We start from the raw sequence: 22,063 nt of genomic DNA, 5'->3' as shown, positions 1-22,063 counted from the left end.
CATTTATATTCATCTTTGGTTATCTGTCCTTGCATTTGTCTTCTATACATATAAGAAACATGGATGCTCTTCTCCACTGGAATATCTTCTGCTTTAAAATGTCACTGGAATCAAAGATGTAGGTAGGAAAAGAGCAAATAAAAAACATGTGCTCTAAAGGTTGGAGCTGGAAGTTACTCTGGATGTAATTTTCTGTTTAATTCACAAGGTGGCTCTCTGACCTTAAGTTGCTCCAGCTCCCAGATAACTTTCAAACTTTGGACATATAAGAAAAGATCTGTATTTTTTTCTTTCAGTGCTTTAGTTATAGCTATGGACATTAAAACTTATTTGACTTGTTTTGCCCTCAATCATTTGAAATTCTAATCCCATTTCTCAATTCTTGTGACAGGACATAAAGAATAAAGTGAATATTGTATCACATGTATTGGGCTATCCTCATATTTCTTCTCCTTACCTGTCATAAACTCTAAGTTGTAGTGATTTTTTCAGCAGGTAATTCTTCCTGACTAATCAGAGTAATATCTTGAACACCTTTTCTGGTGTTTGAAGAAGAAAATTATCATGAAGGCATGACAAGAATTTATCTACTGTATTCTTTTTTTTTTTTTGCAGAGAAAGACTGACTAGAGTAGGTATCTGGAAAGTGAAAGTCTCCTCCCATTACCACACTCTGCTTCTGGACCTGCTTTGTAATCTGTTTTCTGAACTCATTTATTTTCTTCTGTTGGCCAATGTTCTGTAGCATACACATACCACAATATCTTTCCTGTTTCTCCCTCCACTGGTCTTTACCCAATTTCTCTCCATCATGTTCCCTCAATTTCTTCACATAAATATGTCTTAATACAAATGCTTCTCTAGCATCTCCCTTTTATCTGTTCTGAGCTTTATGAATAAGGTATATCCTTTCAGAGCAATATTTCAGTCATGAATTCTATCCCATCAAAACTCAGTGACTTACTACCCTGCATTATTTAGTTCATCCTTATTACCTATACTTTGTGCATTTTTTTACAGACACATGATGCCATGGGGCTTATTGCTGAGGCTCTTTTTTGGATATGGAATCAGAGTTGGAAGTGTGCTTAGAGATCACCTAGTCCCTTTTCTCTCATTTTGCAATGGAAAAAAACTAAAAGCCCAGAGCAGTGTAGTAGAATAGGTCAATGTCTGTCAGGATTTTAACCAAAAGTCCCTGACCGAAAATCCAATGTCCCTTTCATTACAGAACACATAATACATTCCATGAATTGACAAACATCTTTACTAGGATTCTTTCTGTATTGTACCTGTTATTCTGTATGCTATCTGATTTGGTAGATACATTTGTATATTTTTCATTTTCATCCTTTTCATTTTTAATTTAAAACTCGATTAAATTCTCAATGTTTAAGTAAATATATATTTTAGTATCTCTTGTTGCACACACTTTGCCCATCCCAAGATCCCTTTGTGTAAAACCAACCCTTCTCTTTAGATCAAAAAAAGAATGAGACTTCTTCCTTATATTATCTGATTTTGTTATCCTAGGGAGTTTTATCAAAGATTCTCATTTTTTTGGACATTGATTTTTTTGGCACTGAAGAATATGCAAAACATGTACATGGTAAGTGCAAAACAATTTCAGAATGGTGGTATTAGTAGATGGGGGGAATCAGGAAAAATTGATATGTGGCTTGTGACATGAATGGTGAAGGAAGCTAAGGATTCTAAGAGGAGAAGGTGAGAAAGGAAATGCATTTCAGGCATGGGAGGGATAGCTTATACATGTTTATTTACAGATTCATTCACAGTGTTGTGTTAGACCTTTTGGGCACCTCTATCTTCAAGGATCTTGCAGTTTAATGGAGATATGTCTTGTTTCTAATATTTTGCACATGTTAATAGACAAAGCATATGATGTATTCCAAATGAGGTATTGACATTAAATAACTAGAGACCTTTTGAGGAGGGAGAGCTTACTCTGGGCTGAGAGAGTCAAAGCTAGCTTCATAAGAGCGATTGTATTTGAATTATAAAAGAGGTAGTATCATTTTCAATATGAATGTGGTAGGTCAATAAAAATATATTTGCTAAGTACCTCATAGATATGTGCAAAGTGCTCAACTCTTGCTTAGGATTGTTGTTGCAGTGTTTTCTAATCAGTCTTCCTTCTCCAATCCAGCCTCCACAGGGCTACCAAAAGGCTATTCCTAAAGCTCCTGTCTGGTCATGCCACTCAGGTGTTTGAGAAGCACCAGAATTTCCCTATTGCCTCTGGGATTAATGATAAAATTCTTTTTTTTACAACCCTCAAAACCTGACTCTAACCTCCCTTTCTCCTCCATTTCCTCAATAACATCTCATCAATAGCATTACTTTCCTTATGTCAGATCTGACATAAGCTGCCTCCTATATTCATAATACATTCTCTCCTCACCTGTATCATGACCTTTCCTCAGCATCCATTGTAAGAATCACATCCTGCAAAAGACTTTTCCTGAACCTTGCCTTTTCTAGTACTTCCCCTCTGAAGTGGGGAGGGAGAGCTCTCTTGGGCTGAAGTAGTGAGGTATGGCTTCATAAGAGGGATGGGACTTGAGATACAAAAAGATGGAGCCAGTTTCAACATGGTGCTTATTAATCTGCAATCTGAAATCAGCAAGGGGAATAAAGTCAGTATAAATGGGAACTTCTAAAGGGCACAAGTTAGCTCCATCATGTGATCTTTGAACCTATGACTGGCACTTGAAACTAAGACTCCAAGGGTCACTGAGCTTAATCAGAAGGAGAGTGTTTCCATGGAGAGGGAATGTAGAGATGCAGTTTTAGTGATTTGGAAACTTTGGTGACCAGTCAAATTGCTTCTTTTTCAAGCTGCTTTTTCAATGAATAAATGTGACATTGGGAACCAGCCTGTTGTTGTAGTTTAATCGTTCAGTTGTGTATGACTCTTCATGACCCCTTGGATCATAGCATGCCAATATTGTCTGTGAGGTTTTCTTGGGAACAAGCACAGGCTATGCCAAATCAACCACAATGACAATAATGGCATCATGGAAAATAACAAAATAGACCATGCCAGATAGAAGAGAAGAATCTCAAATATGTCATCAGAAATGTGATACACTGGATGATTTTTACTCTTAAATAGTCAAACCAAATCTAAGCCCACTAGCTAAATCAGAGTTCATCTTGTGGCAGGAAGTGTTAGTCAATACAATTACCCAACCAAGTGGTCCTGCTGGTGGTCTATAAAATGGCAACTGTCTAAATCCATCCCTCTTAATCAAGGAATCACTGTTCAGAATTGTTCCATAAGCAAATCAGACCAGGAAACAAATTGATTCCTCCCCTTTCTTTTTTAGATTATTTCATTGATGTAACTATAAAAAAATCTATACTTCCTGATTATGGCATATGATAATATCTTTTGTGGTCAGAACAGATGGCACTGGATGTTGGATACTCTGATGAAATGCATCTTCAGAGCAAATCATAAACATGGACTTGCTACCCCCTTTGGAAGCTTAAGGGATCTTGATGGGTTTGTGGCTCTGATGTTTTTCAACAGCATGATTTGTTGTTGGTGTCTGATTGAAAATGCAATGCTTCTCTTTTTATTTCAAGCTGTATAACCCCTTAGGGAATTTGAGATTGGGAAATGAGATTGAAATGTAGAAGAGTGTCAGTTGCTTTTTAAATACCTGTCAACTCTACTTATATATGAAGATGGACTACTTTCTATCTCCCATTCTTATCCTATTCTCTTTTATTGCCATGTCTTTGCTTATACTAACCTCCATACCTAGAAAGGACTCATTTCTCACCCATCCTTATGTCTGATCTGTTGAAGTCTCAACCTGCATTTAAAACTCTACTCATATGACAGTTCTCCATGAAACTGCCCTCTATTTTCACAAACTAGAAGTGATCATTACATATCTACATTTCTTTAAATACTTCCCCTGAATTTCTCTTTTTGAAATGACCAGTTTTTATTTGTCTACACTATAGATTATAAATTACAAGAGAAATTAGAGACCATTTAATCCAACCTCCCTCCCTCCTTTAATAAATAAAAAATTGAGTCACAAATAGTTCAAATAATTTATTCAGGGTTGCATAGGTAGTAAGTATCAGAGCTGGAATTTGAACCTACATTTTAAAATTCCAAATCCAGCATTCTTTTCTCTTCTCTATGCTGATCTTCTCATACCTATCTCTTTTCTATTCTCACTGCCTTTACCCTAGCACAGACTATCATTGCTACCTGGTTGAACTATTTCAAGAGTTTCTTTTTAAATCTTCCCCTGTCTATTCTCTAAGACATCTCCCTATTCCCCACATTATGTTGTAAGCTAACTCTTTGAGAACAAGATTTGTCCCATAATCATGTACATATTCTTAGCACTTAGCATATTACCTAGTAGATGAATATAGTAGATAAGTATATTTACATATAAGCATTTTTACATAAGCAATAAATACATATTTATTGAATTTTTATCTTTGTCACTGTATTCTGTTACTTCCCTTTTCTCTACTCCTGTTCTGCTTAGTCCTGTCTTATCTATTTCCTTCTTATCCTGTATGATATCCTGGCTTATAAGTTCATATTACTCTTCTACCCAGGATAGTTAATATTTCCATCATTGTACATCATATCACTTTACTTTTATAAGGCACATTTTCCAAGTCCACAAAGACATGTAGGCTTATCTTACCTCATGACATTTGTTGGAACTGGGGAAAATATGATATTAGGTGAAACAATTTTGTCAAGGGCAGTTATTTCCAGAAGAATAATGTTTTTCAGGCTATACATCAATCAAGGATTCATAAAATTATGGAGGGATTTGGTTATGATATACAGACAACTTTACCATAGAATAGATGTGAATTGGAGCAATGTTATGTAGGATATGCCTAAAGCTAAGCTACTTTGTTCAAACAAATGTAGTATTCCATGACACCTTATTTGGTATATAGTTTCAATATTTACTGTTGAAAATCAGTTCCAGAAGAAATATTTCTATATTTATGATTTAATTTGAACTTTGGGATTAAAAATATTTTCAAACCTTTTCTATTACCTAGTTTATTCCTTTATCATTAATAAATATTAAATTTCTACTCTGTGAATTACTCTTTGTTAAGTGTTGGTGATATGATAGAAAATGTGGCAGATTTTGTCTTCAAATAGCTTTCAGTCTAATAGCAGGGAAAGGCAAGCTTCCAAATAATTAGATACTTAGAGTGTTATAAGAGGAGAAAAAGTAGTCCAGGTAAAATTAGCTTTAAGAAATCTGAGCAGGATGAGACTACTTGCACCAGGGATAGGGTTCAAGGATCATTAAACAGCCAATAAACATTTATTGTTCTTACTAGATACACTAGGAATACAAAGACAAAAATGAAATAATCCCTATTTTCTAAGGGTTTATATTCTATCCAGAATAGATTTCATGGAGAGGGTAGCACCTGAATTTGAAGGAAGTGAGTTACTTCAATAAATAGAGAAGGGATGGATGAGTAGAGTCTATTTCAGGCATGAAATATTGCATGAGTTCAAACATAGGAGAAGGCAGGACAAGAATGGAGGATTAAGAGTGGTCTATTTTGGGTGAAGTTTGGCATTTGTGAAGGGACATGATCTGAAGTATGACTGGAAAAGGAGATTGAAATCAGATTATGGAGGGCCTTGAAATATTGATGCTCCAAAATTCTGGAAAGTATTTTCTTTGAATAAGAGATAAACTCACCAATTAGATACCTCCTAGCAAGGATCCAAAGTGATACTTGCCTGTAGAATAGCTACAAAAGCTTGTTTTGAACTAGACTTTGAACTCAGTTTCGTTAGCATAGGAAGATTTAATTGAATAATGCAGATTGGTGTCTGCTCTAAATTTCATAACTTTAGAATTTCCTGAGACAGGCTCACTAGATAATGCCTCTCATTGGTTCTTGTCCTTCATTATCAAAGAAGACCAAAATGACATCACTGTGTTTGAGACAAATCACAGCGTGTTAGACTGTGACTGATCAGCCCAATATATGTTTGGAATGCTCTACCACAAGATGGACACAAATAGTTTTGAGCTGCTTCAATCCTGCCCTTCTCAGAGTGCAGCACCCTCACTGAAGAGGGCATGCCAGGCTGAATGGTCCTATGCCAGTGTCTCCCATGCTACACAATCAATTCCAAAATTCTTAAGAGAGATTTTTCAGGGTGTCCTGGTAACACTTCTTCTGACCCCCTTCTGAGCACTTGCCCTATGTGAGTAGTCTTTTTGGAAAGTTTACTTCTGGCATTCTAGCAACATGGCCAGCCCATTGTAGTTGTACTTTATGTAGTAATACTGGAATGCTAGGCAGTTTAGCTTGAGAAAGGAAGGACCTCAATGTCTGGTACCTTCTCCTGCCAGGTGATCTTTAGAATCTCCCCAAGACAATTTAAATGGAAGCAATTCAATTTCCTGATATAGCAATGGTAGATTGTCCAGAGTTCACAAGATATAGCAATGAAGTCAGCACAATGACTCTGTAGACCTTCAGTCTAATACCTCTTCTCTTCCATACTTGCTTTTGGAGCTTCCCAAATACTGAATTAGCTTTGGCAGTGTATGTGGCAACCTCATTGTCAATGTATACCTCCCTGGAAAGAACACTGCTAAGGTGAGTGAACTTATCCACAATATTCAAAACTTCTCCATTTGCTATAATTGATGGTTCCACATATGGATGTGGGGCTGGCTGATGGAGCACCTATGTTTTCTTGGTGTTAATTGTTAGACCAAAATTAGCACAAGCTGCAGCGCATACTTTGTTGCATCTCAGCTTTAGAGGCTGCATTGAACTAACAATCATCTGCAAAAAGAGGATCAGGTGCCAACACTCCCTCCATTTTGGTCTTGGGTTTTAGACTTTTCAAGTTGAAGAATTTGCCATCAGTGTGATAGCTGACCTTGAAGCCATGTTCATCCTCACTTAAGGCATTTGATAATATGACTGAAAGCCATGCTAAAAAGCATAGGAGTAAGGACACATCCTTATTTCACTCCACTAATGATGGAGAAATCTCAAGAGCATCATCCATTATTCCAGAACTGAGGCATGCATACTGTCATAAAATTGAAATAGTTATACTATACTGATGAACTTTTCTAGGCAACCAAATTTTGACATAATTTTCCATAAACCCTCATGACTGACAGTAGCAAAGACCTTGGTCAGATCTACAAATATAATCAGTTCTCTATTCTGTTCCTGGAGTTTTCCTTGCAGTTGTCAGGCAGCAAACACCTTATCAACTACTCCTCTACTCTTTCTGAAACCACACTGACTCTCAGGGAGGTGATCATTTTTCAAGGTGAAGGATCAGCATATTGAGAAGTATTCTGGTAAGAATCTTACCAGCAATGACTGAAAGAGAAATACCCCTATGATTGTCACAGAACAATCCCTTTTCCTTTATAGAGATGGATGATGGAGGCATCCATTGAATTCTTGAGGGATAAACTCTTCATGTCATATAACCTGGAAAGTTTCAGTCAGCCCTCACCTCATAGATCTCAGCTGGAATAGAGTCAGCACCAGGTGCTTTGCCATTTGAAAGGAGCCTAATGGCATTCAAAACCTCTTCTTCAGTTGGAACTTCAGTTAGGGACTGATTGACTTCAACTTGAGGTTAAATGGTCAGTAGTTTCTGCACTGATTGATGTTGGTCTGTTAAAAGTAGTATAGAAGTGTTCAGCTCATCTCTCTAGGATCATGTTCCTATTGTTAATCAATGTGGATCTATCACACTGAATAGCTGAGATGCACCACAGGATTTTGGCCCATAAATATCCTTCAGAGCATCATAAAAGCATTTTGGCTTGTTAGTGTCTGCATAATATTGAATTTTACCTACCTTCTTACTGAGCTAAGAGTCCTGCATCTCTCTAAACTTCACTTGTACTGACACCCTTCTGAGTGCTTGGCCTATATGAGTGTTCCATAGAGTTTTTTGATGGAATTAAATGCTGCCTTCTTAGAAATGAATGAAGTATCCTACTGGTAAACCCTGTGGAGTTCTCATTTTTCATTTAGCAGCTTTTTTATTTCCCCATCATTTTCATTAAACCAGTCAATGTTTGCAAGTGTTCTGACCCAGATGAACAAATGCAGTAATGTATACCAAATCTCTGAAAGCTGCCTGTTCTTTTTTTCTGTTCCACTGTTGCCAACTGTGTATTGGCTCAGTTTTCTCTCCTAGTTAACTTCAAACTATTCCTGCTCCGAGAGACACTTTAATCTCTTGACATTAATTATTCTAGTATTCATTTTGACTTGGGGCCACCACTTTGGTTGAATGTAAATATTTAGCTTAGATACGATGAGTCTGTGATCAGTTCAGCACTCTGCAACACACATTGCCTTTGACACTCTCACATCCTGTCTATTCTCCTTATGATTGTATAGTCTATTAGATGCCAATGTTTGCTATGAAGATGCATTCAGGAAGTGAAAATTCATCCAGGAAATTTTATTGTGTTTGGGTAAAAAGGAGGCAGTGTTTGTGATGAATTTATGAGATGCACAAGTCTTAAGTAGTAGATGACCATTGCTGTTGTGGTTTTCAATTCCATTCCTCCCAAGGACTCCCTGCCATGTCTGGTGATCTGAACTTACTCTAGCATTAAAATCATCCAGAATTATGAACTTTTCCTCTTTTGGTACATTGATGATAAGGGTTTCCAGGTCTTCATAAAATTTTTCTTTAACTTGATCAGTGTTCATCATGGTGGGAGCATAAGCACTGATGGTGGTGGCATGGCATTTTCCTGGAAGGGGCAATCTCATTGTCATGAATCTTTTTGGTAGGCATTCAAGAATGTTGAAAGATTAGTTTAAAATTTTTTTTTTATTTTTTTAAGGCGATGGGATTTAAACTCAGGTACTTCTGACTCCAGGTTTGGTGCTTTATCCACTGTGCCACCCAGTTGCCCTGAAAGATTAGTTTTGATTGTAAAACTTACCCCAATTGCACAGCACTCCCCTTCACTGTGATAACTCCAGTAAAATGTGTATCTAGCTCCAACTTCAGTAAGGCCTTCATTTGCCAGCCTTGTTTAACTCAGGGCTGCTATTTTTATATGATACCTACTGAGTTCTCTCATAAAAAGAGCTGTTCATCTTTCATGTCTATTGGATCTTATGTTGTCTATCAAGTGTGTGCACATTCCATGCACTGATGGTGAATGGAATCTTCTTTGAAGAGTTTTTGTAGGTTTTTTTGTGTCTCAATGACACTGTGGGATTCCCACCTGCTGTGGTAATCAAGTCAAGGTTGGGTAAGCAGACAATTTTTATAACACCTTTTCTAGCCCCCTTCCTCATATCAGGAGGTGAGCATCCTTAAAAAGGTTAGTCAGTCATCCAGAGGGTTGCTGAATCTCACTGTTTATTTCCATGGGGAAGCAACTCTATGACCTGGGCTGTCTGTGTGCAGCTCCCAGTGTATTTGCATCTGCTGTTTCATCACTTGCCTATAGCAACAGGACTTTGAGGATTGGTAAAGTACAGGTGAGGTCTTTTGATATATGCATAAATTGGATTTAAGTGAGGTTGAGTTGCATGAAGTCATCCATGTCACTCTTTCTTCCAAAGTCATCATGATCCAACATGGTGAGATAGAGTCAAGACATCTGGTGATGGCTCTAGATACAGTGGATGTTCTTGATGTCTTTGATGTCTAACAAATTCTATATGCTCCATAGCACCTGCTTCAACTGGCTTCATGGCCCTTGGAATGAAATGTTCTTATCTGCCCATTCTACCAATGGAAGACTTCACAAAAGTATTGGGGTTTTCTCATCGATGAGTTTGAGACTCCCTTGGTTACCCTCAACCTGGATTAGCTCACCTGCCAAAATGGTTTACCAGGGTGTGGCTGCTCTGAATGATACAGCTTCCTGGATCCATAGGTGAGAATTGGGAAGTTCAGGTGATATAAAAAGTAGAAAGCAGCCCTAAGAAGGGCTCAGTAGCTCTCACACCAAAGGTGCTAGTCTTCCTTGAACACATCATATACCCCATTAACCCCAATAACCTCACAATGACCCTGAAAGGTAGGTGCTATTATTACACCAATTTTACAGATAAGTAAACTGAGGCACTTCATATTAGCACTTCATTTTAATATAACTGCTTTTTCAGATCTTTGTGTATTTATTCCTTTGTATGACACTTTGAACTTTTCAAAATACTTCCATTGTTCTTAGTATAGTCTTTTCAAGTTTATTATATGTAGTGAAGTTCATTTACAGGGGAATTCCTTCATTAGTGAAGATCAATTATTCAAGATTCCATCTTTGTGAGAACAAAGTTGTGAGAACATAGAGGAAACTGATCTTAAAGAAAGAAGAGATTATGATCTTCTGGCTTCCAGCTTCAAGAGAGAAAATCAACAGTTCCAGACTCTACTCAGGTTTCTGAAGAGAGGGAAAAACTGGGAAGAAGCCGACAATGCAGAGAAGCCAGCACCTTGGTCATGTTCTTAACTATGCAGGCAACTTTGGGAAGTTTCCTCTTGGGGGAGATATGGGATTATCTCTCTTGGTTGAACTAAACTATCTCATTCTCAATTGGAGACCTTCTTTTCTCTATGTATTGTTTAGTATATATTTTTATCTACACACACTTTCTCTGATTCCTATTTGCTCTTGGCTTGAATTAAGGGGGTTATTTGTTGTATATATTCATTGTTGAACTGGTATTTGATGGAAAAGAAATCAAGTCTTGTATATGTAGCTTGGGGCACTCCTTCCTCATTAAGGGATAGCAATCAGCTTCTCAGCTTGAATTTTAAAATTATTTCCACTAGACTAATGATATTTATGGGAGTCTTGTGGTGCCAATCTCCTGTTCCCCTTCTGGCAGGAATAAAAGCCTCCCTTGGAGAAGGGTGATTAAAATTAATAATAATAATAATAACTAACATTTATATAATACTATTGCTAGGTACTTTATAATGATTATATCACTCATTCCTCACAAGAGCCCTGAGAGGTAGGTGCTTTTATTATCCCCATTTTACAGATGAGTAAACTGAGAAGTCAAACTTTCTCAGGGTCACACAGGTAATATCTTAGACCAAATTTGAATTCAGGTGTTCTTGACTCCAAATCCAGTGCTATATTTATTGTACTACCTAACAGCCCCTTATAGAAAGGACAGAGAAGATTCTAGAGATATCCATCCATACTGTGAGCCATATCTAGAGAGACCCATATGGACAGTAGAGCCTACATGATGAACAAAGCATAGAACATACTCTCTACATGTATATACACATTTTGAATTCTTCTCTATCCCCCTTCATCAAAGCTAATGAAGTGACATTAAACACTATGTGATAATTTCTTGTAACCATTCCTAAAGTTGGTTATCTTCTCTACTGTAATTTCAGTCAGCTCTTTGCTTTGCCATTTTGGTTGTGTTTCTCCTTATTCTGACACATTTATAGATATATACTCATTTCAGTCATCTTAGAGAGGCCTCCCAACTTGTGCTACTTTTTTTTCCTTCCTTTATTTTTTTCAATGAAATAAACTTGTTCTTTGTAAATGCAGTGCTTATTCCTTCCAAAATAGAGTCTTGGCGAAGGCTTCAAAGACTTTTTCTACTCAGGATTGTTCATGTCTCTTCCTTTCCTCACCCTTTTCTTGGGCATGCCTTATCTATTCTGCACCAAAACTTCATACTGGATTTAATTCTGAGTTTGATCTGAAAGGGATTCTTTGTGATATTTATGCTTTGTTGGGCAGCATGGAATAGTGTATACTATTCCAGCAAAGTCTGAGTTCAAGTCTTTTCTCTGATACATTTGAATTGTGGCTCTCTGGGTAAATAATTTAGCCTTATAGTGCTATAGGCAGCTCAGTAAGATTATCAGTTTCAGAATAAGAATCTACATACATTATTAAGTGCAGTTCCCTAGGTCAGTTAAATCATAGGTACAGTCCCTACCTTGTAATGGTATTTTTTGTTTTTTCTTTTCTTTATAATATAAACCTATTTTTCTTTTTATTTATCTTTACATTAAATGGTATTTGTGATCTTCATCAAATATGCTTCATCTTCTGTCTTCCAGAGTGAGATTTGTGGAAGAAGTTTATTCTGATATTTTATTAGAGCCATCATCATCATCATCATCATCATCATCATCATCATCATCATCGTTGGGACTATAAATCCTGTTGATGAGAGCCATATGTTGTTATACAAAAAAAAATCTAAAAAAGAAACTCACTACTGTCAAAAACATCCCCCAAACTCAACCTGAACCCAGGAAACTGCTGAATCAGTTTTAGTCAGTCTTTCACTTACCAATCTTTCCTATATTTACTTTCTTTTCCATTTTCTACACTTTCATTTCCTTTTTTTAATATCACCTTCCTCTGCAAAGTGCATGTATGTCAAGAATGCCTACTGGGCTTTTCTATTCTTTTACATTTTCAATGCTATTGAATTTCCTTTTGACTCTCATCACTTTTCACTTTGCTATTTTGACTCTTGATCTCAATTCTCTGGCCTAGACTCTATGCATTTAAAATTTCATTGCTCTTATTCTCTTCTTCCCAAAGTGATATCATCCACATAATCCACAAATAGACTTAACCTATGTATTATCAACTAATTTTTGTCTTTTCATCCCATTTCCTTAAAATTGCACAATAGTATTTTTACAATTAGACATCCTAGAGACCAAATATATGACAGAGAGCTACAGTAGCAGGCTTATTTTTCCCTTTGATAATTAAAAAAAAGATTACCATGCTTTTTCTTAAACTACCTGGTAGTCATATTGGTTAAGATCTTGACCAATTCCAGATCTTGACCAATTCTATATTCTATATTCTATATTCTAATGATCTCTAAGGTATAGAAATAACTATGCCAGGAGATTATGAACTCTGACAGGTCCTATAAACAATATGGAATCTCATTGGTTAGAAAGGATCTCAAAAGCCTTTGAATCCAAACCATATCTAAAGAATTGTCCCTTTACCATTTACTGACCAAATGGTCATATTAATTATCTAAAGACTTCTAATGAAGGGGAATATTCTATCTCTTAATAATATCATTATATTGAACATAGTGTTAATTGTAGAATTACAGAACCTGAGAGTTGGAAGTGATCTCAGATGCCTTCTAGTCTAATTCATACATCAAAGGAATTCCTGCAGGGCAGAGCCAAGATGGCAGTGTGAAGGCAGCATTTCCCGAAAATTCCTTTCCCCAAAAACTCCAAAAGCCATAAAATTATGATTCTAGCCAAAATTTAGAGGGGAAAAACCCACAGAAAGACTGAGTGAAACATTTTCCTAGTCGAAGATAACTTAGAAGTTCACGAGAAAGGTGTGTTTCACCAGGATTGGGTGGCAGGGTTGGAAAAAAGCTCGGGACATGCAGCCCAACCCAGCCCAGTGCAGGGATCACCTCACTGGGAACAGCTTGAAAGGGTGGTGAGAGAACTCTGCTGCACCAGAATGAGTATGGAGTGAAGAGCACTGGCCTCTGAGCAGCCTTGCAGTGAGAACCTGCAGCGAGAACCTGCAGCCAGAATCAGGGGGAACCAGCCTGCACCTCCAGAGCACAGTCCACAGACAGCAAGGGGTCAGGGGAGACTTCAGAAATTTCTCTGCTCTCCCTGGGGCAGGACTCTGCTGTTTGCCCATACTCAGATTACAGTTTGACCTTCCATACTAATAGCAGGGCCCCTTCTCACAGCTCCAGGGCTGTGGTCATCTACATATTAAAGCATAAGCAAGACAGCATAAGATCTTGAAGGAATAAAGGTCCCAGTGAGGTATCCCAAAAAACCCCCAAAGCCTTGGAAGTGCTGTAAATTAGTCTTGGGCTGAGGAAATGAGTAAACAACAGAAAAAGAAGAATATAACCATAGAAAATTACTTTGGTCCCATGGAAGATCAAAACACATGCTCAGATGATGACAAAATCGAAGCTTCCATATCCAAAACCTCCAAGAGAAATAGAAAATGGGCTCAGAACATGGATGAGCTCAAAAAAGACTTTGAAAAGCAATTAAGGGAGGTGGAGGAAAAATTCGGAAGAGAAATGATAGTGATGCAGAAAAATCATGAAAAGCAAATCAACAGCTTGGTGAAAGAAATACAAAAAAAGAAAATAATATTTTAAAAACCAGTTTAGGCCAAATGGAAAAAGCAAAACAAAAGGCAAAGGAGAAGAATGTCTTAAAAAGCAGAATTGGCCAGCTGGAAAAGGAGATTACAAAAGTTCTCTGAAGAAAATAATGCCTTCAAATGCAGAATGGAACTAAAGGAAGCTTATGACTTTGCAAGAAATCAGGAAGAAATAAAACTCTTCCAAAAAAGCCAAAAATTAGAAGAAAATGTGAAATATCTCATTGGAAAAACAACTGACCTCCAGAAGAAATAATTTAAAAATTATTGGGCTATCTGAAAGCCACAACCAGGAGAAGAGCCTAGACTTCATTTTCAAGAAATAATACAGCAAAATTGCCCTGAGATCCTAGAAACAGAGGGTAAAATAGAAATTGAGGGAATCCATCGGTCACCTCCTGAAAGAGATCCCAAAAGAAAAACTTCCAGGAATATTATAGCCAAATTCCAAAACTCCCAAGTCAAATAGAAAATATTAAAAGCTGCCAGAAACAAACAATTCAAGTACTGTGGCTCCAAAGTCAGGATTACACAGGATCTGTCAGCATCTACCTTAAGGATTTGTAGGGTTTGGAATATGATATTCCAGAAGGCAAAAGATCTTGGTTTTACAACTGAGGATTAACTACCCAGCAAAACTGAACATCCAATTTCAGGGGAAAAGATGGACTTTCAATGAAACAGCAGACTTTTAAACTTTCCTATTGAAACAACCAGAGCTGAACAGAAAGTTTGATCTTCAAGTACAGGACTGGGGGAACCATAGGGGGGTGGATGAGAAAGACTAACTTTAAGGAACTTAACGATATTGAGCTGTTTGTATTCCTGCATGGGAAGAGGATACTGATAACTCATATGAACTTTCTTATATAAGACCTGTTAGAAGGAGCATATATAGACAGGACACAGAAAGGAGCGGAATATAATGGTATAATATAGTAAAAAGATGGAGTCAATGGGTGATAAAGGGAAGTACTGGGAGGAAGAGAAAGGAGAGGAAGAAGGGGGCTAAGATATTTTACACAAGCATCAAGGAAAAGCTTTTTCAATGGAGTAGAATGGGGTTAGGCAAGGGGGAATGATTGAGCCCTCATTCTCATCAGAAATGGCTCAGAGAGGCAATAACATACATACTTAATAGGGTATGGAAATCAATCTTACCCTAGAGAACAATGAGAAGAAAGGGATGAGATAAGGGGGAATGGGGGGAGGGAAGAGGGGAATAGGTGATAGAAGAGAGGGAAGACTGTGGGAGAGGGTACTCGGATACAATACAGTTTTGGACAGGGACAGGATGAAAGGAGAGAGAGAATAGGATAAATGAGAGTGGGAGGAATAGAGTGGAGGGAAATAAAGCTAGTAATAGCAACTGTGGGAAAAATATTTAAGCAACTTCTCTGGTGGACTTATGATAAAGAAGGCAACTTACCCCAGAGACAGAGCCATTGGAATCCAAAAAAAGACTGAAGTACATTTTTCCCCTCCCTCTCTGTCACTATTCTTGAGGTTTCTCATCTTATTGTGGGGAAGGGGAGGTCTATGTTTACTCTTATAACAAAATATTGTAATAATATAAAATTAATAAACCAAAAATAGTGAAGAAAAGGAATTCCCAGCATAATTTTACAAATGATTATTCAGTCTCTTCACAAAAATTTCTAAGAAGGGAGAAATTTTGGGACAGCTCTGATCATTTGAAAATCTTGCTTTGTTATCACGCCCAAAATGACCTCTTAGCAGCTTCTACCTATTGCTTCGAATTATTCCCTCTAGAGCTAAACAGAGCAAGCCTAATTCATCTCTAAATGACAGCCTTTCAGATAGATACTTGAAGGCAGCTATCTTCTCTCTCCAGAGTCCATTTTTCTCCAGGGTAAGCATCCTCAATTTCTTCCACTGATACTATGTATAATGAACTTAAGACCTTATGTATATGTTTAAGTACATGAGTTTAAAACAAAAACAAAACTGAGGTAGCCTGACTATAAATATACCTTGCATATCTTAATTGTGTGTAGAAGTAGACAATAATGAATATACAGCTCCATACCGTCCTATATTTTGGTTTCAATCCTTAATGGATATACTCTTGGACTCTCAAAGACAATGCCAGTAGACCTTTATTTAGTTACATCAAACTGGAAAGCATGTGAGTACAGAACAATTAAGTGACTTTATCATTTGCCTGTCAAGGAATAGCCTTAAGTGAATTCAGAGAAGCTCATAACCTTTTGGTTTGGTAAGAGTTGGGGGAGAGTAGACCCAAACTTGAGCTCATTTCTGTATAGCTTTTGTCCCACTGACTCTATGTCAAAAATAAAGCATAGCTTGGGTCCAAGCCTCAACTATGGATCCTTGGGGGCCTCTGAGTTGGACTAATTGGTCACAATACTTAGTCTGTATTCTACTTCCAGAACTCTTTGTAAATTGTTGTCTTGATGTTTTGAAGTTCACATCCTAAAAATATGACTATGTTCTTCATTAAGGAATTTTTCTGCTTCAAGTCTCGGCTTCCTCAATTTTAAAATGAGACAGTTGAACTATCCTTTCCAGTTCTAAATGAACATTTATCTTCCGACCTGTTTATGGCATTCTTTAGAGAGTTGGCCATGTGACTTTTGAAAAGCAAGGGATTACAGATGACCAATCCATGTGCTGAATTGATATCCCAACAATATCAGACTCCTAGAATGTTAGGTGAGCTGCCTGTAGTAAATTTATAGGAAGATATGGATAAGGATTTTGTAAGATGGGAATGAACATATCAATAGGGACACAAATTCATCTGAGTATTTTAGTATTAGTACTAATATTTAAAATTTGAATCATATATATACCACATTTTCCTTGGACATACCTAGAAAAAAAATGGAATATTAGAGTTCAAATACAGCCTCAGACATTTGCTGCCTGGATAAGTCATTTGACCTATTTGCTTTAATCTGATGGAGAAGGAAATGACAAACCATTCCAGTATCTTTGCCAAGAAAACTCCATGGATAGTGCAATCTGTGATGTCATGAAGAGTTGGATAAGACTGAATGACAACAAAAATGCCATGCCTGCTATTCTCAATTTTTGCATAAAGAATTTGGCAAAAGTCAAGATAGTCAGAACTAAATAATGGCAGGGATTTCTAATTCCTGACATTCTTTTTGTCTTTCTGAAAAATTTCATTGAACAAACTCATTTGTTTTGTGTTCAGGACCTGGATTCAGGTTCAAATCCAGCCTTAGTCATAGGTTTTGTGACCATGGACAAATTACTTAACCTCTATCTGCCTCAGTTTCCTGATCTGTAAAATAGGAATAATACCTGCCTCCCAGGTTGTTGTGAGAACAAAATGAGATAACATTCATTGTTTCACAAATCTTAAAGTAATGTATAAATGCTATCTATTACTATTATTATGATGTTGTCAATGAATTAACTTCTATTCCATGTGTCATTGAAAATAATAGAGAGAAGTTGGCACAGACAGTCTTCGAAAGTTTTATAGAACTCAACCGTGAGTCCATCAGATCTAAGAGCAGTCCTCTTTTCAATAACTCTAAAAGGCTGCTCACTCCTTATCAGCTGTTAAATCACTTGCTTCTTCCTCCTTTGATTGGTTCCCTGCCATAACCCCACACCTTTTCTCCTTTCTCTTTGCTTTTCCTTGCTTTTGAAATAGTTCTGGAAAGAGCTGCCCTATTATATGGTTTCCTGTTTGGCACTGTCTTAATCTGTCCATCCTGCTATTTTAAACCTACTATCATTTTCTCTTCCTCTCTTCTTCTTGCACAGGCTGACATGTCTGTTGGTTGTGCCTTGTTCTTGCTTTCCTTCTCTCAGGCTCCTTGACTCTGTCTATAAAAACTTTTTTCCCCAGCTTTTTGATTTTCACAATTTGTGCTCCAATTTCTTCATCTTTGATTTTATACCCATGGAGACCTTTAAGTGTTTCTGCAGCTAGGAATATTTTTGTTCTTTTCTCAAGTCTTTGGATTTCCTCTTTCCCACGAGAGTATTCTTCCTATCATTTTTAACATGTACCCCCACTCTCTGATATCTAGAAAGAAGAGCAGTGCCTTTGATCATTCTTTAAAGCACACATACCATAGTTTAACATTCTTGCTATTTTAACAGGAATTTATTCATTTTCAACATTTTTACCTTTGACAATTTTTTTTACAGTTTTTGAGGAATAATTTCTGGGTATTGCTTTTCCATGAGTTCAAATCCTTTCTCAATTATTAATTGTATGATCCTGGAAAAGTTAATTGATCTTTCTCAAACTTAGTTTGAACATCCATAGAATGCATCATTCTGACTATTATGGTAAGATATACCATTTTACATTATATAGCCCCATATATTTCCTTGTCCACAAAATCCAATTCTGTAGATACTTTTGTAAGTACTCTATTTATAGAGTATTATTCTATATATTGTTAATCCTCTGTTTTTAGAGATAGAACTCCAAATATTTGACTCTGTAGAAAAATTTTGATTTACTTTTGGCCTATCACCTTTCCATTCCTCAAAAGTCAACTGAGGGGGCAGCTAGGTGGCATAGTGGATAAAGCACTGGCCCTAGAGTCAGGAGTACCTGGGTTCAAATCTGATCTCAGACACTTTAATAATTACCTCGCTGTGTGGCCTTAGGCAAGCCACTTAGCCCCATTTACCTTGCAAAAAAAAAACCTAGAAAAAAGTCAACTGGAAATAATTTCCAATCACATTCTTTTTGGCTGTATTTAAGGATAGTTACTGTTGTTTTCAGTCATTTTTCAATTGTGTCTGATTCTTTGTGATCCTGTGGACCATGCCATACCAATGTGACCCAGGGACTTTTCTTGACAAAGATATAGGAGTAGTTTGCCATTTATTTCCCTAGTGAATTAAGACAAACAGGGCTGAGTGACTTGTCCAGGGGTTTCTCTGCTACTAAGTGTTTGAGATTGGATTTGAAACTTATGTTTTCTTAATTCTAGTTCTAGTACTCTATTCATTGAGTCTTCTATCTGCCCGCAAATGCAATTATTGTTGACCAGGCAAGTCTAACTCTTTATTATCCCATTAAGGGTTTTTTTTTGCAGAGATTCTATAGTGGTTTACCACGTCCTTCTCCAGTTCATTTTACAGATGAAGAAACTGAGGAAAACAGGGTGAAGTAAATTGCCAGGATAATGTAACTAGTAAGTACCACAGGCTGGATTTGAACCTAGGTCTTTCTGACTCCAGGTGCAGGACTCTATCCACTGCCCCATCTTGCTGCTACTACATCATACTTTAAAATCATTCTTCTGGGGTAGCTAGGTGGCGCAGTGAACAGAGCACTGGCCCTGGAGTCAGGAGTACCTGAGTTCAAATTCGACCTCAGACACTTAAAAATTACCTAGTTGTGTGGCCTTGGGCAAGCCACTTAACCCCATTTGCCTTGCAGAAAAAAACACCTAAAAAAAAGAATCATGGATACAAATGAATCATTGATCCATTATCTTCTCTCTTGCCCTATTACTGGTCTACATATTTCTTTTTCTACATGCATACACATATATTTTTTAGGTTCTTTTCTTTTTTTGCAAGGCAATGGGGTTAAGTGACTTGCCCAAGGCCACACAGCTAGGTAATTATTAAATGTCTGAGGTTGGATTTTAACTCAGGTCCTCCTGACTCAGGGCCAGTGCTCTATCCACTGTGCCACCTAGCTGCCCCCATACACATATTTTTAAGGAACTTAATGTGGTTCAAAGGAAAGTGCAGTGATTTTGAACCCTATGTTCAAATCATGTGTCTGAAGCTTATTTTATGTGTGACTGTGGTCAACTTCTCTGGACCTTACCATTCTCATATGTAAAATAAAGACTTTAGATTAAGTGATTTCTGAAGCCCCTTCCAGCTTCTATAACGTGGTGACATCTTTTATCCAAATTTCCTATGCCATTTTATTGGTAATACATATGTATCCCTCAGGGTTCTTACACATTCCCAAATATCATCTTGTTCATTCCCTAATACCTAACATTAATCATACTTCACCTTATGAGTCTTAGCAGGGAGTCTGGTGCTTAGTAGATGCTCAGAAAAGATGTATTAAATGAATAAATCATTGGTTCCAGATCATCCATTTTTCAAATATCCACATTGTATGTTAACCAAAAACTCTTCCCTTAAATGAACAATTAACATGAACCCTTATGAATTAGGGCACTGAAGTCCATTTGTACTCAGTACATTTGCCTCTTCCTATTAAATCTCATTTCTTACAGAGCATCGCTTTCAGGGTTATTCCCCCAAATTCCACTTTTAATGGTGGGCTAAGTCCCAAAGATATAGCAGCTATTTAATTTCTTCAAGGTTCTAGGGGAATTCCTGCGGGACTGATTTCTAGTGCTGTCATTCATTCAGTATGCTTTTCATTAATAATTAACCTCAATTAACTTTTTTGCAAGGGTTATTTAATAAGCAGGTAAATAAATAGTAATTGGTACATAACATTGTTCCCAACCTGGTATATACTCTCCCCTTGCACACACAAGGTTCCTAAGGAAAGTAAGCTCAAACTTACAATCAAATGATAGTGAAGCAAGTGTGGACACATGTGGCAAAAGGGGTACCTCACAACTCCTTGTTCCTGAAAGTTCTTTTTTTCTCTTTGTAGAGCTTTCATTATGTTTGTCTCATAAGGGTTTGTCCCTTTGTAAGGTTCAAAGCTAGCTCTTCAGGAGATCCAAATCCAGGGGGTACCGATTTCATGGTTAAATTTTCAGAATGTATCAAATGCGATGAATTTGGGGTTTGATTTATTGTCAGAAATTGAGAAAGTATTATTAATTCAGATTAAACTTAAATATATTTTGAGTATATTTTCCCTGATGCTCAAGAAGGTTACACATTTGCCCACACCCCCCCTGTTTAAATCCCAAAGCTGCCATCATCCTTAACTGACTGCCTTTTCACATCTGTCTACAGGTACTTTCTCTATAATTGGCTATCACTACTCTTATGGTCACATAAACTTCAGCAGATTTTGGTATTGATTCCAGTTGTGTGTGTGTGTGTGTGTGTGTGTGTGTGTGAGTGTGTGTGTGTAGGAAAGAACAAATCATTGCCTTGCTGGACCTCATTGCTGCCTGTGCTTGTATGTATGGGATAGAATTAGTGAGAGCAGAGAGAAGATTAATTTCTTTGAATCTCTTTGGACTTTGGGAACTTGGAAAGAAAATAAAGAAGATGAAAATCCTATTTCAGGGTGCTAAAGAAAAAAATGCTCTGTAAAGAAGACAACTTGAGAGGAGTTGGCAGTTTCCATATGTCCTGATCCCTAGCTTGTTACACTAGAGATTTTGGGGAAGTTACTCGTGGTTTATATCTAGGATTCTCTGGGTTAATCTAAGGTCCCTCTTTCTCAGTAGGAGAGCTCCTTCCCTCTGTATTGTTTATTATACCTTTTCCTATGCTTGCTTTGACTGATTTTTATTTTTTTAGTCCCTCTCCCTGCCATCCCCACACTGTGCTACTTGTTGGAGACAGCCTTTGGCTGTACTAGAATGTCCTCTTACTGGACTTTTCTAAGTTACCTTACTCTTTTACTTTTTAGACTTAGAGATGTGTCTAATTTGTTCAGTCAATCATAACCTATTTCTTGTATCTTTATCCCATTATCACTTTATTCTTCTCAGATTTATTAAGGATTTGTTCATGCCTAATTTACCCTTTTGATTTAATGGTTGATTCAATTAAGCTGTTTGGATCTTCTGCTATTATATTAATTTAGGGTGAGTGTGGAAAGCCCCACCCTTGCACTCTTCTAGTTAAACATTTGCTACCTTCAGCAATGGAGTCAAAGTCTACAGTCCCAAAACATGGATAGCTCTCTA

The 22,063-nt window shown here is 37.1% G+C and overlaps 1 long non-coding RNA gene across 2 annotated transcripts in view; it reads left to right on the top strand.

Annotated features, from left to right (window-relative positions):
• Nucleotides 1–22,063, top strand: part of LOC141497030 (uncharacterized) — a 180,316-nt gene that overhangs the window by 109,848 nt on the left and 48,405 nt on the right. The gene's annotated exons all lie outside the window — the stretch shown is intronic.

The sequence above is a fragment of the Macrotis lagotis genome, chromosome X (genome assembly GCF_037893015.1).
Source record: "Macrotis lagotis isolate mMagLag1 chromosome X, bilby.v1.9.chrom.fasta, whole genome shotgun sequence".
Classification (NCBI taxonomy): Eukaryota; Metazoa; Chordata; class Mammalia; order Peramelemorphia; family Peramelidae; genus Macrotis; species Macrotis lagotis.
Note: the sequence above shows the minus strand (reverse complement) of the source record. Positions and strands in the feature narration are given on the sequence as shown.